Source organism: Lissotriton vulgaris, chromosome 5 (genome assembly GCF_964263255.1).
Source record: "Lissotriton vulgaris chromosome 5, aLisVul1.2, whole genome shotgun sequence".
Classification (NCBI taxonomy): domain Eukaryota; kingdom Metazoa; phylum Chordata; class Amphibia; order Caudata; family Salamandridae; genus Lissotriton; species Lissotriton vulgaris.
This window is the reverse complement of record NC_141693.1, coordinates 1226362794-1226375701: the sequence shown is the minus strand read 5'-3', so window position 1 is coordinate 1226375701 and position 12908 is coordinate 1226362794.

The following is a 12908-nucleotide window of genomic DNA, read 5'->3' as shown; positions in this document are numbered from 1 at the left end:
GATGTTCTTGGTCAAATGGCTGGTTTAAGATGCTGGCTTGTACTTCTGGTTTAAACCCAGAGATGCGTAACCATGCATGTCTACGAAACAATACCCCTGTGTTTATTGCTCTAGAAGCTGTGTCTGCTGTGTCTAGTGCATATCTTATAGAGGTATTTGTAATAACTTTGCCTTCCTATATTAGGTCAGAACCCCTGGTCTTGTATTGCTCTGGCAAGTGTTGCATGAGTTACTCCAACTCATCATAATGAGCTCTATCATATCTTGCTAACAAAGCTTGAGTGTTAGCAATCCTCCAGACATTAGCAGCTTGTGAAATGGTGCATTTTCCTGAAGCATCTAAAAGCTTAGACTCTTTGTCAGGAAGTGGAGCATCTCCTGTTGTCTGCGAATTAGCTCTTTTTCTCGCATTTGACACTACTAGTGAGTCCAATGGCAACTGTCCGTTAATGTATGCTGGATCAGTTGGAGCTGCCCTGTACTTTTTTTTCTAGTCTGGGGTTAATTACCCTTGCTCTGACTGGGTCCTTAAATATTTCAAGTGCATGTCTTAACACTCCACTAAGTTTTGGAAGTCTGGTTGTGGTCTTATGTGATGACATTAAAGTGTCCATTAGGAAATCTTCTTCCATTGTATCTGTGTGTAGGTCTACCCCATGGAAAGTGGCTGCTCTATGAATGAGCTGCGTAAACCCAATAGTGTCATCTGGGGGAGATGGTCTAGATGGGTATGTAGGAAGGTGGAATCTGACTATATGGTTACCCCAACTTATTTCCTGGGGTTTTGCTGGTTTTCGACTTAGTTGGCCTGGGATCCTGCTATTCAGGGCTCCAGTCTATCTGCTTTCTTTATAAAATGGACTCCATGTACTTTAGGTACATACCAGATTGGTTACTGGGTAACCCTTGTGAGCCCCTGTATAATGTACCCTAGGTACACAGGGCATAGGTGCACCCTAGGCCTACCAGGGAGTGCAGCATGTATTGTGCCACCCCTGGTTTGCCTTCCAAACTGACACCACAGGTCTGTTCACACAGCCGGGGTAAGGTGGTGTAATCGCCCCTTACTTAGATATAGTATACCTTTATATATAGACACATATACACCTGTAAGCCACTCCTATGGTAGGCATCGACAATCCTGGAGGCAGAGTGCTTGGTTTTATGTGAGAGGGTGCCCTAGCATGAGCTGAGCCCCTCTGCAGCTTTCGGAACCATCTCCTTATAGCTGTTCTATGAAATAGCCATACCATATACTCTAAAGTGCATTTTAATCCTCGCGGTTAATGCTAACTTTGGTTTGGCTTTATCAAAAAATGTTGTGTAAGGTGTCAAACACTTTGAAATTCTACCCCCTGCTAATTCTGGCGGCTGGGGTAGCATTCCATCCATATGTTACTGTAGGTGCTAAGTACATCCAGAAACGTCTTACCTTTTACAAACCGTCAAGATCCCTCAGATCAGAATCTCTTGGTCTGGCAACGGTCCCTACTATTAGGAAAGCTAGGGTAGGGGGCACTCTTTTAAACATCTCGCTCCCAAGTTGTGGAACACCCTCCCCCTGGCACTCCGTTGTACTTCGAACCTGCTGGCCTTTAGAAAAGGTTTGAAAACTTGGCTCTATAGTCAATGATAGGTCTGCTTCCTTTTTATGATTCCCTTCTGTTTCAGCTATGTGTCAGAAAGCGCCGGGACACTCCCTGGAGTAGCCGAGCGCTATATAAGACACCCATAACATTAACATTAACATTACCCGGTTAAAGTTAAACAGAGCCTCAGCATCACAAAATGCATGCTGCTGCCACAGACATAAGTCTGACCTCCTGTTGCTGGGGGAAACTCCAGCAAGGGCGGCCTGGACGAAAGGTTTCCTGACCAGGGAGGTGCCAGCACCTGCCCAGACAGGGGTTTTGTGTATTGGGGCAGTGAGGGCTGCATTCAGTGAATGCATCTAGACACTGCCTGGGGCACACAAGGTGCTCCATGCATAGCCCGGTTCAAACCAGTTGCTGGGGCACTCCAGCCCCAGCTCTGGCGTGAAAATGGACAAAGGAAAAGGGGTGTAACCACCCCCTTCTCAGGTCCACCCATAGGAGAGACCTAGTCAGGTACTCCAGCCCCCATCCTTAGTATAAGTATAGGAGCTGTGTCCCCAGGACTTCAGATTATCCTGGAACGAAACTTTGATACAGAACATTTGGACCTTCAACATTCTATTCTGACTAGAAGACGGAAGACATCTCCCTTGTGGTCCAGGAGTAACCACCCTGTTCAAACAGGCACCAACAGCAACTTTGCCAGTCTGCAGTTTCAAGGCTCCCGCCGGAACCCAAAGAATCTGCGACTCAAGAACTGGACTTCCAGACTTCTCTGACCCCGACCCACATCCACAGCAAAGCTGAGACCCATGGCGGACACGAGAGACGTGGGACAGGACATCTTGGACATCCTGTATTTTGCTACCTGCACTCCTTTCCTGAAGCCTCAGTAAGTTGTGCATTGGGGTACGAGAAGCCACAGCCCGAGCATCATTTGACCCGAAGCCCAGGCCCCCACACTCCGAGAGTGTCCCGTGGGCCCCGCCTTTACTTTTGTGCTTCATGTGTCTTCATGGTTCCTTGCCCGCTGGCTAGTGAGCACCCTGAAGATGCTATCTTGAATCTAACTTGTGATCCTGGTTGCTCCAGGCTTGCTCCAGATTCCCTGCAAAGGAGAAGCACCACAGACCTTGCTGGTCTGCAACAGAGCCAATCTCGACATCCTGCGTGGGTTGCGGTTGCCAAGGTTTGTAGGGTCCAATCCGGATATCAACGCAGCAGTCATCTAGATCCATCGTGGGACAGCTCTAAACCAGCTCCTGGTCATAGTCGATGCCTCCTGGACCTCGTTGTTGTAGAGACAAACTCACCTTCACCTTAAAGCACCCGACATCGCCTGGTTCCTTCCTGGTTCCTTTCTGGTCACTGGCTAGTGACCCAGACTCTGTCCCTCTGCTTTCAGGTTCTTCACATCTTCGATCCAACCTTGGATCCACCCGGACACTTTTCCTCTGGTCGCCTGCAGCACTTCTATGCAGCTCTCCATAGAAAATGACGACAAAACCAGACATCAAAAGACACCTATGCACCCGGCTTCCGTGGGGGAGGTAACACAAGTACTCTGGTAGTCTCGAGGGTATTGACCCTCCTAGTGTCTAAGTCTAAAAGGGCTCCGTCCTAGTCCATCCGGATGTGTCCTTAACTTGTAACTTTGTACCTTTTACGAACTCCATAGAAATTCAATGGGAGCCTGGGTTTAGACACTGCCCGCGACTCCAGTGGGTCTCCTACTTCTTAACCTTTGGTTGCTTAGTGTAGCCCCAGAGATTCTACAGGCCCTAGGCCTGCTTTCTAACTCTCACGTGGTACTTATACCACTTTCTTAGTATATGGTTAGTGAGGCCCCTAGGGCATACCGTATACTGTGCAACTTATTGTGTATTAACTTTGTGACTAAATTTGTATTGTATTTTTACCTCTGACCTCATAAAGAGTGCAGAGGGGTTGTGTTTAGATAAAATACATTTATATTTGCTATATACCTTATGTGGTGTCCTTTCATTTGGTATTCAAGGGATTATATATGGTAAAACAACTTGCTTAACTAGCCTACTGAAGTCTTAGCCTGAAGACTGCTGCTTCATGCTACCACTAGTATAGCTTTCTTTAAAGGTTGACTTTACAACCACCATCAAGAAGGGTCGATTAGTAAAACTCAGATTTACCTCACTCTAAATAGTGCAGAGCATTCAAGAATCTTCTGATGCTCGGTCCAGACTTTCGTGATCGGTTGGCACACTATCTGTAGGCGCCTACAAAATTATTTAAAATCTCAGTCAAATCCTATTGGACATGATTTAGTTTTACTATAGTACTCATAACGAGAATGGGAATACTCTGAAAGGTCTCAACTCCTACAAGAATGAAGCACTTTAATGTAGTATATATAAAACCAGTCCAAGAGAACATCTATCACTAGAGGTGTAAATATCTTCATATAACTCTGTAGGATGCTAATGTTCTTGTAAAAACTTCATCATATACCTTTGTAGGATGCAAATGTTTTAATTTGAAAAAAATCTATATGAAGCTAGATGCTCGTATTTGACTAAGAGTTATGAATCGGAATGTAAATGTATAATTGGTTGGTCTGAATGTAAAGTTGGACTATTATCAGGAGTAGTTTTAGCAGATGATGATGCAATTAGCAGTTAGAGATGGTGTATCTTATGTTGTACATTTTTTATTTTGCAGATGTACCGTATAATGTGGGAATTTATAGTTTTTAATCCTGAAGAAGGTGTTGGCTTGTAATCAAGTTGCCAAAACTGAAACGCGTCGATGCCATTCTGAATTGTGACACGCTTAGTCATTGGACTATATAACTTCTCCATCTCACAGATATTTATACAAATTTGGAGTGTGATTTGATTAAGTCTGACTATTGTGTCCCATTCTATTTTAATTAGAAATATTTTCTATGTTTTATTCCCACTGTATTATTATCTGTATAAATTGTGTCAGGATATGTGTATAATCATTTTACTGTGAGTTTGCTTTTTATCAATGTTACAATAAATTGTGCACTTTTTTAATTTCTGACTATGTTTGCATCATCTTCGCTCTTGCTTAATTGGATGGATTGAATTAATTCTGTTTGATGAGGTTGAAAGTGTATCTTCTAGTTTATAATTTGTCCAAAGGGGACACTGTACTTGACTTATTGTCTTCTGGAACCCTACCCCTTTGGCTGCTGGAGTCCCTCTCTTTTATTAGAGTAAATGTGAACGTAAGCATGCACATAATGCCAAACCCCCACCAAAAATTGTTAAAGAAAAAGGTAAAAATATTACTAAGCAGCGTAAAGTCGCTACAAGCTCATTGGGGAGGAAAGGGAAATCGGTTGTAGGTGTATGTGAAACTATGGAGCACCTAGAAAGCTCCACTAAGCAGAATGAAATAGGCAAGCCTGAGGATGTAATGGAGGGTGAGAACTTTTGGGGCAGACTTGAGACATTGATGTCGACTCTGTAGTAGTGGGCCTCAGCAAAGCCCTACCAGTGCTAGGGGTTCGCCCTTCTCTGCACAGAGTCCTCAGACCATAGAATAGAAGTTGGCACAGAAACTGGAATAGAAAATACAAGATTTATTAAACCTCATGAGGTGGAACTACATTCACACAACACCCTTCAGTAATGTATGAAGTAGCACTCTGAATGGAAGAAGCTTGGTCCTTTTATACCCACAGAGGGGCTCAAAACAAGGCGGTACATGTACAAGAAGAAGGTTTTAGGTACATATAAGGTCATACAGAAAATGCACAGTCAACAAGTGGGAGGAGCTAACAGTTGCTAATTCTGGTGAACACATCCTGACAGTTACAGACTAGGGACAGCTGCAAGGACAGCTGCAAGCTCAACTGAGCATGTGCGAAGTAGAAGAGGCTACATAAAACCTGTCTCTAGGCAGACAGATTTCAAGGGCAGACAACAGCAAGGTAGGACAGAGCACATGGCATGCACGTGGTAGCACATGGCAAACAAGACGGCTGCCAGAAATACAAAATGAATTCCACAAAACGGACAAGATAGCCTCTATATACAGGATGGCTTCTGCTAATGCTAACCTAATCACTGCCAAATTACAACAGATGACCCTTTTAGCATTAGCTGAAGACATTCGTTCATATGGGGTAATCTAGATATGCATCCTGTATAGCGATACTCATTAGTTCCGTGACCTCTTTATTTAGCATTTGTTGGGCTTTCATTTCTGGAACATTTCTCTTGGCAGGTGTACAAGCAGTGATACAAATAGAGCAAAGCATAGCACCACAATGTATACATATACAGCATGTAAATAGTATCACCATTAGTATACATAAGATAGTCAGTAGCTTCCAGCCTCAAGTAATAAAGAGTGTCCATATCCAGTTCGAAAATGTCCATGTACCAGTCTCTGGGTGAATCTCTGCAGCAATCTTATGCAGTTTAGAGATTGCATCATATACTGAAGACGAGTGATCCGGAATGAAAACACAACAGCTGCTGCCAATGATGCGTCATGCACCACCTCGATCAGCCAGAATCACATCAAGCACCATACGATTCTGGAGTGCTACAATCCTCGCAACTTGCAGCCCAAGTGCCATAGCTGTCTGATTGGTAACAGCGCAACACAAGTCAATCGCCTGATCTTTCTGCTATTCAATGCAGCACCCACAAAGAATAATAACCCTAAGTTAAAGTCGACATATTGTTGTAGAGCAGTGTCAGTTTGGTCAACCTAATTCATACTTATTGTCCTCTTATTTCTGTTCTTGGAAATGTCATTGTACAATTTGAAGTCGAGGTGATATGACGCAGGTGCCAAAAACACAGGGGGCAACAGAAAGGACACATAGCAGATCCCTGACCACCCAACAGGTAGTTGATAGTATCCCTTATTTCCGCACACGAAATAAGTATTATGTGAAGACGTAAAACTGCTGTTATTAGCAACTTCAATGGTCAACACTACAATACATTCACTTCTCCCCAGTGGAATTCTCCCAGTACTACTAATACATAAATCTGCTTTAGCTCTTGTCACAGAAATTACAAAAGGTCCATTGTTCTTAATATTTCTCATATTCGTGACATATGGTGTCGAAATATTGTCAGGTTGATACTCTTCCCATTTAGTCCCTTTAGCTTGAGGATAACCATCTTTATCTTGATAGCATACTTTATTGAGGTGAAAGTTAATCTTACCTGCTGAAGGCTTTCTAGAACCAAACAAAAGCGCATACCAAGCTTGACAAGAACCATTGTGCGAGAATGGAAAAGGAATAAAAGGTGTTCCTCCCTTTTTCTGGTGAGCAGGGATCATCCCACACACCCAACAGTTGGTAGTATTCGTGGCATTATGCGTATGATGTAACATCTGGATAAAAGTTTTGTTTAAGTAGGATTGTCGATGCTTCTGCTCATGGTAGGGAAGTGTGAAGTAATGATGTTCCATTGGTACTGGAGTAGTGGCATCAAAAAGCTGTCGAACAGGAGCCACTTTCTCAACAAACCAGGTGATTATTGGCATAATTACCAGAGCAACAACAAACCCTACAGCACAAATGATTATTTTGTTATGCATTTTAGCAACAGCAATAATTGATCTTTCTACAAACTCGTTGAAACAATCTTTGGAGCTCTTATCCCTGGGCTGCCGCTGATTTCTTCACCGAGGGTCAAGACGGGTGTCACTACACTATGGAAGACTGATCCCCCCTTTGCCACATCGGCGTTACATTTCACTAACCCAGGGTGGTAGCTCAACCAGTCTTTTACGGCAAAGATGATTCTTTCCTTGGTCTCAGTTGATATCGGGATTCTTCAGCGATCGTGTGGTCCGGGAAGACTTGCGCAGATTCGTCAGGTGAGATGGCTTGGTTTTTCTCCGTATCCAAAATCTCTTGATGGTCGATCAACACAGCAGGTTCCACCAAAGTAGGCGACACACGCTTGCTGTGTGTGCTGTGGACCCAGTTCTTTCGGTTCGTCACTCGAACTGCTGTCCTCGTCGCGAGGAGCATTTGCTCCGGTCCTCGCCACCTCGGTTCCAAGCTGTTCGACCTCTCGAAGATCTTTACCATAACCTGGTCACCAGGTCGGAGGTCGTGGGCCTCACCTGTAGGTCTGTCCGGAAGAGCTTCTCGAACCGGTCGATGAATAGAGATCAAACTGTTGGTTAACTGTGCCAAATATTCATTCATCAGAACACAAGGTACATCATGTATGGGGCGTGGCTTAGGAACTCCCCAAATGTTCATTGGTCTCCCAAATACCACCTCATAAGGTGTGAGCCCAGATCGTGAATGTGGAACCGATCTTATGGACAACAATGCCAAGGGTAGTGCATCTGGCCACTTCCAAGACGTTGAAGCCAGTATTTTTCCCAACTTTAGTTTCAAAGTAGCGTTGTACCTTTCCAGTAATCCTGCTGATTGCGGGTGGAAGACTCCATGGAATTTCTGCTTGATCCCTAATCCTTTCAGGACATGCTCAACAACGTGCTTAATAAAATGAGGTCCGTTGTCACTCCACAAAACTTTACAAATACCATATCTTGGGAAAACCTCCTTTAGAAGCACCTTAGCTGTAGGGAGAGCTGTATTATCCTTTGTATGGTACGCCTCTATCCATTTACTGAAGGCACATACCACCACTAGGACATATTTTAAGTTATTGCAGCGTTCAAGTTGGATGCAATCCATCTGCAAAACTTCAAAAGGTGCAGTCGGTGTAGCAAACCCTCCTGTAGGAGTTTGTGTCCCTTTACCAGGATTATACTGCCAACAAATCAAACAGGACTGTACTACTCTCTTAGCTGTGCTGGCAATCTCAGGATGCTCCCAAACTCGTGTAAGCAATTTCGTTATCGCTAGAGCTTCAACATGTGCCAGTGCATGTGCCATTTGAACCATAGGCTATAAATAGGCTGCAGGCAGTTTCCATCAATCCATGTCTTTGTTGCCCCAACAACCCTCATCGTCCAATATTCCTTCTTTGGCCCATTGCTCTAGTTTTGCTAAGGAAGCTGATCTCTGTACATCTAGTACTTCCTCTCTAACATCTTGCCATCGCTCAGCTTGAGACTTCACTACATACATGGAAGTAGTGCTTCGTTGCCTTGCAGTCTCATGAGCTACGCGATCAGCAAAAGCATTACCTTGTCCTATCTTGTCAGTCACTTTCTTGTGTGCACTACACTTCACAATCCCTATCTTCTTCCGATATGTCAGTGCAGTCAAAAGGTTATGCACTAATTCTCCATGCATTATCTGCATCCCATGGGATGTAAGAAAGCCTCTTTCCTTCCAAAGCAGGCCAAAATCAAGGGCCACTCCAAAAGCATAGCGGCTGTCTGTGTAAATGTTCACACGCAAGTCAGTGCTAAGTTCACACGCTCTCGTTAAAGCTATTAGCTCAGCTGCTTGAGACGACTTCTGAGGTATGCGAGCTGTCTCCACTATTGTCTCAAGTGTCGTAATTGCATATGCAGCTGAGGTCTTGCCAGCTGGTAATTTCAAACAGGACCCATCAACCCACAGTTCCCCATCTACATCTGAAAGAGGCGTATCTTGCAAGTCGATGCAACCCTTTGTCTGTTCCTAAGTAAGAAATATACAGTCGTGAGGCTCCTTTGACTGAGACTGTGTCACAGGATATGGCAACAAAGTGGCTGGAGTTAGTGTTGCACGCCTCTCCAAGGTAATATAAGGTGCTAACAGTGTCAATTCATATCCTGTCAGGCGAGCACTAGTTAATTAAGTGTTGTGTCCTAGTCTGATTCAAAAGGGCAACGACTGCATGGGGTACTAGCACCCACAGTTTATGTGACAAAACTATCCCTTCACTCTGACGTATGGACACAGCTGTTGCTGCAACTGAACGGAAGCATCCAGGCAACGCACGAGCACAGGATCAAGTACTGCTGAAAAATATGCACAGCGATGCTGCTTATCACCATGTGTCTGCACTAAAACGGACAATGCGCATCCATCTTTCTCATGTACATAGAGTGTAAAAGCCTTCGTATAATCTGTAGTACCTAACACTGGTGCTGAACAAAGAGCTTGTCGTAACTGTCTGAAAGCATTCTCACATTCATCTATCCATGGAAGGGGCACTGGAGTATCTTTCATCAAAAGCGCTAGCAGATGTGTAACAATGTGTGAAAATCCTAATATCCATTGCCTGCAAAACGAATTCAAACCAATAAAGGCACGAACATCTTTCTGAGTAGAAGGTACTGGTGTGTCTAAAATTACTTGAATGCGATCTGGTGTCAGTGCACGGCGCTCCTTAGACAGAAGGTGACCAAAGTAGGTTACCTTCGGTCTACAATATTGCAATTTCTTTTGTGACACTTTATGATGATGTGTAGCAAGAAAAGAAAGCAAAGACTAGGTGCACTCTTCACACAGTTCAGGCGTATTGGCTGCCAACATGAGGTCATCAACATATTGTATGAGAGCCACTCCTTTAGGCAAAACGAAAGAATCAAGCGGTCTCTTCAATGCTTGACTGTAAATACTAGGACTCTCAGTAGGCTTAAGAAACTCTACAAAATCTATACGATCGATTATGCAAAGTGAAACCGAACAAATATCGGCTATCAGAATGAATAGGGATCGAAAAGAAAGCATTCTTCAAGTCTATCAGGGAGAATGTAGTTGCTGTCGGAGGAACCAAAGTAAGTAGAGTTGTTATGTCAGGAACCACAGGATATTGCGGTACTACAATCTTGTTAACTTCTCGCAAATCAATAATGAATCTGTAAATCCTCGTGTCAGTATCTTTTTTCAGAATAGGAAGAATAGGACTGTTGCAAACATTGTGAGGGACTTCCTCCACAACCGCCACTTTAATCAAATCATGAACAATGCGTATAAGTGCTTCTTCGTCTTCCTGTGAAATTTTATATTGAGGCAAGCGCGGCAATGAAGCGCCCTCCTTGACACTAATATGCACTGGTGGAATAACCATTTGTCCTACATCAGTGTCTGAAGTAGCCCACAAAGTACTAGGGAGTGAAGCTAATGCAGTATCTTCTTTAACCAAACAAGATCTCTCAGTCATGGGGTAGTTGTCATTCAAAATAACACGCACTCCTTCAGGAGAACATCGTATCGTAGCCCTGAAATACTTGAGCATATCAAGACCCACCATATTGTCTGGTGTGTTCGGAGAAAGCAAAATGGACATGGAGCAGTAAACTTATCAACATGGAATGCAAGTTGTTGTGACAATGGGCTAAGGGAAGGAGTTCCATCAAACCCTGTTGATGTAATGGTCGAGCCAGACAGGGGAGCCCTTGGAACCAATTGTTTAGATAAGGCACGAGTAGCTCCCGTATCAACCAGAAACTGATCAGTAGAACCCAAAACATGTGCTGTAACATAGGGACCCCTCTGATCTACTGGAACATCAACTGATTTCTTACCCTATCCTAGGCAATCCTATGCATAAGCAGAATCTTGAAAATCAAATGGCACATAGTCAGACATTTGATATTGATTCCGTCAAACAAAAGGGTTAAACCCACCCTGTCCACCTGTATTAGCATCAAACCTAGCGCGATCATTTGTGCTTCCTCTAGGCCCTGAATATCCCGAACGACTTCTCATTTGTCCCCGACCACGTGGCCACTGCTGAGCACGCAGCACTGGACAATCAGAAATCCAATGTCCAAATTTCTTGCAGTACGCACGCTGGTCAACAGACACTTTTGAACGAGTATAGGAAGGAAAAGACGAACGATAAGATCCACGTCCACCTTTATCATTACCTCTAGAAGGCGGGCCATAAGCCTGAGCCAACATAACCTTCGTTTTCAACTCTTTAGTCTTTTTAGCCTCATTACCCTTTGCTTCTAATTTCTGGCGTTCATAATACTGAGCCATAGTCAAAAGAGAAGCCGGAGAAGAGGTAGTCCATGAACTCTCACTGGCCTTTAGGTGACTAGCTATTCCTTGCAAAAGGTTTGCGACATATTTATCAACAAACAGATGCCTACCCATGTCATCTGTCAGTGACTGGCCACTAAAATCGTGGAATGCCTCCTCAAAGCGTGTAAAGAAATCCAAAACCCATTCATCTGCCTTTTGCTTACACAATGCTAATACAGTCCCAATCTATCTTTTTAGAGGGAACAAATGTCTTTAACTTAACTAATATAGCTGTAGGGAGATCTAAAATTAATTTACACGGTTTCTGTGCAGGCTCCCGCTCTACATCCATTTGTTCTAACTCTTTCCATCATGCCCCAAAAGTTGCCTGATCATCAACTTTATGCACAGTTCTCCACATGTCAGGTGGCAATATCAATCCGAAAAACAAATCAATATCAGGCAAAGTCATGGTACAAGAGCTAATAGCACCCTCAACTTCCTCATAAAAAGCTGCTGGGTTTTTTACGCGGATCAGGCAATGCATTTTTAAGATTTTGGAAAAGGGGGTGGTGATGGACAGAGTTTCTGAATGATGCAGAATACTCTTACCCAGTCAAGAGATCAGGGCTTGATCCATCACCGTTTTTTAGCTCACTGCACCATCCCAGCTCAGAACCTGGCTACATGCAAATTAGTCTGTTCCTGTCCCAGTGCATGATGGGAACAGGGCAAACCAAACTACCAAGCCAATTCTTATACTGGAAAGGAAACAAGCTTTCGGGGAGGGTATACTCAGACGTGAGTCCCTTGCTCATTGCACCATCAGGATTCAAGCAAGCCGGGCCGACGACGGCTGAAATGCCAGAAACCTGTCCCCGGAAGCTTGTCTCCTTCCCAGTATAAGAATTGGCTTGGTAGTTTGGTTTGCCCTGTTCCCATCATGCACTGGGACAGGAACAGACTAATTTGCATGTGGCCAGGTTCTGAGCTGGGATGGTGCAGTGAGCTAAAAAACGGTGATGGATCAAGCCCTGATATCTTGACTGGGTAGGAGTATTCTGCATCATTCAGAAACTCTGTCCATCACCACCCCCTTTTCCAAAATAAATGCAGTTTTAAGAGCCATAACATCTGCTCTATTCCAAGGAGTATAGACCCAATTATAAATAAAGTAACCCTTTGAATCGGCAGAACTTTTAACATCATCTGTTCCCTCGCCTCTAGGAGGAACATACAAAGGCGCGGCTTCCCGCATAGGTTTCGCATGAACTATCATAGTCTTATCTGTACCGAAGATAGAAGCTTGTGCCACGCTGATCTGAGATGTTTGTGGAGCTGCGTCTGCTGCCTTTTTCTCCTCTCGCAAACGGACTGCCTCAACACGTAATTTAACCAAGTGCCTGATAGAGTCAGCCACCTGAGAAAAGAGAAAAAGACCA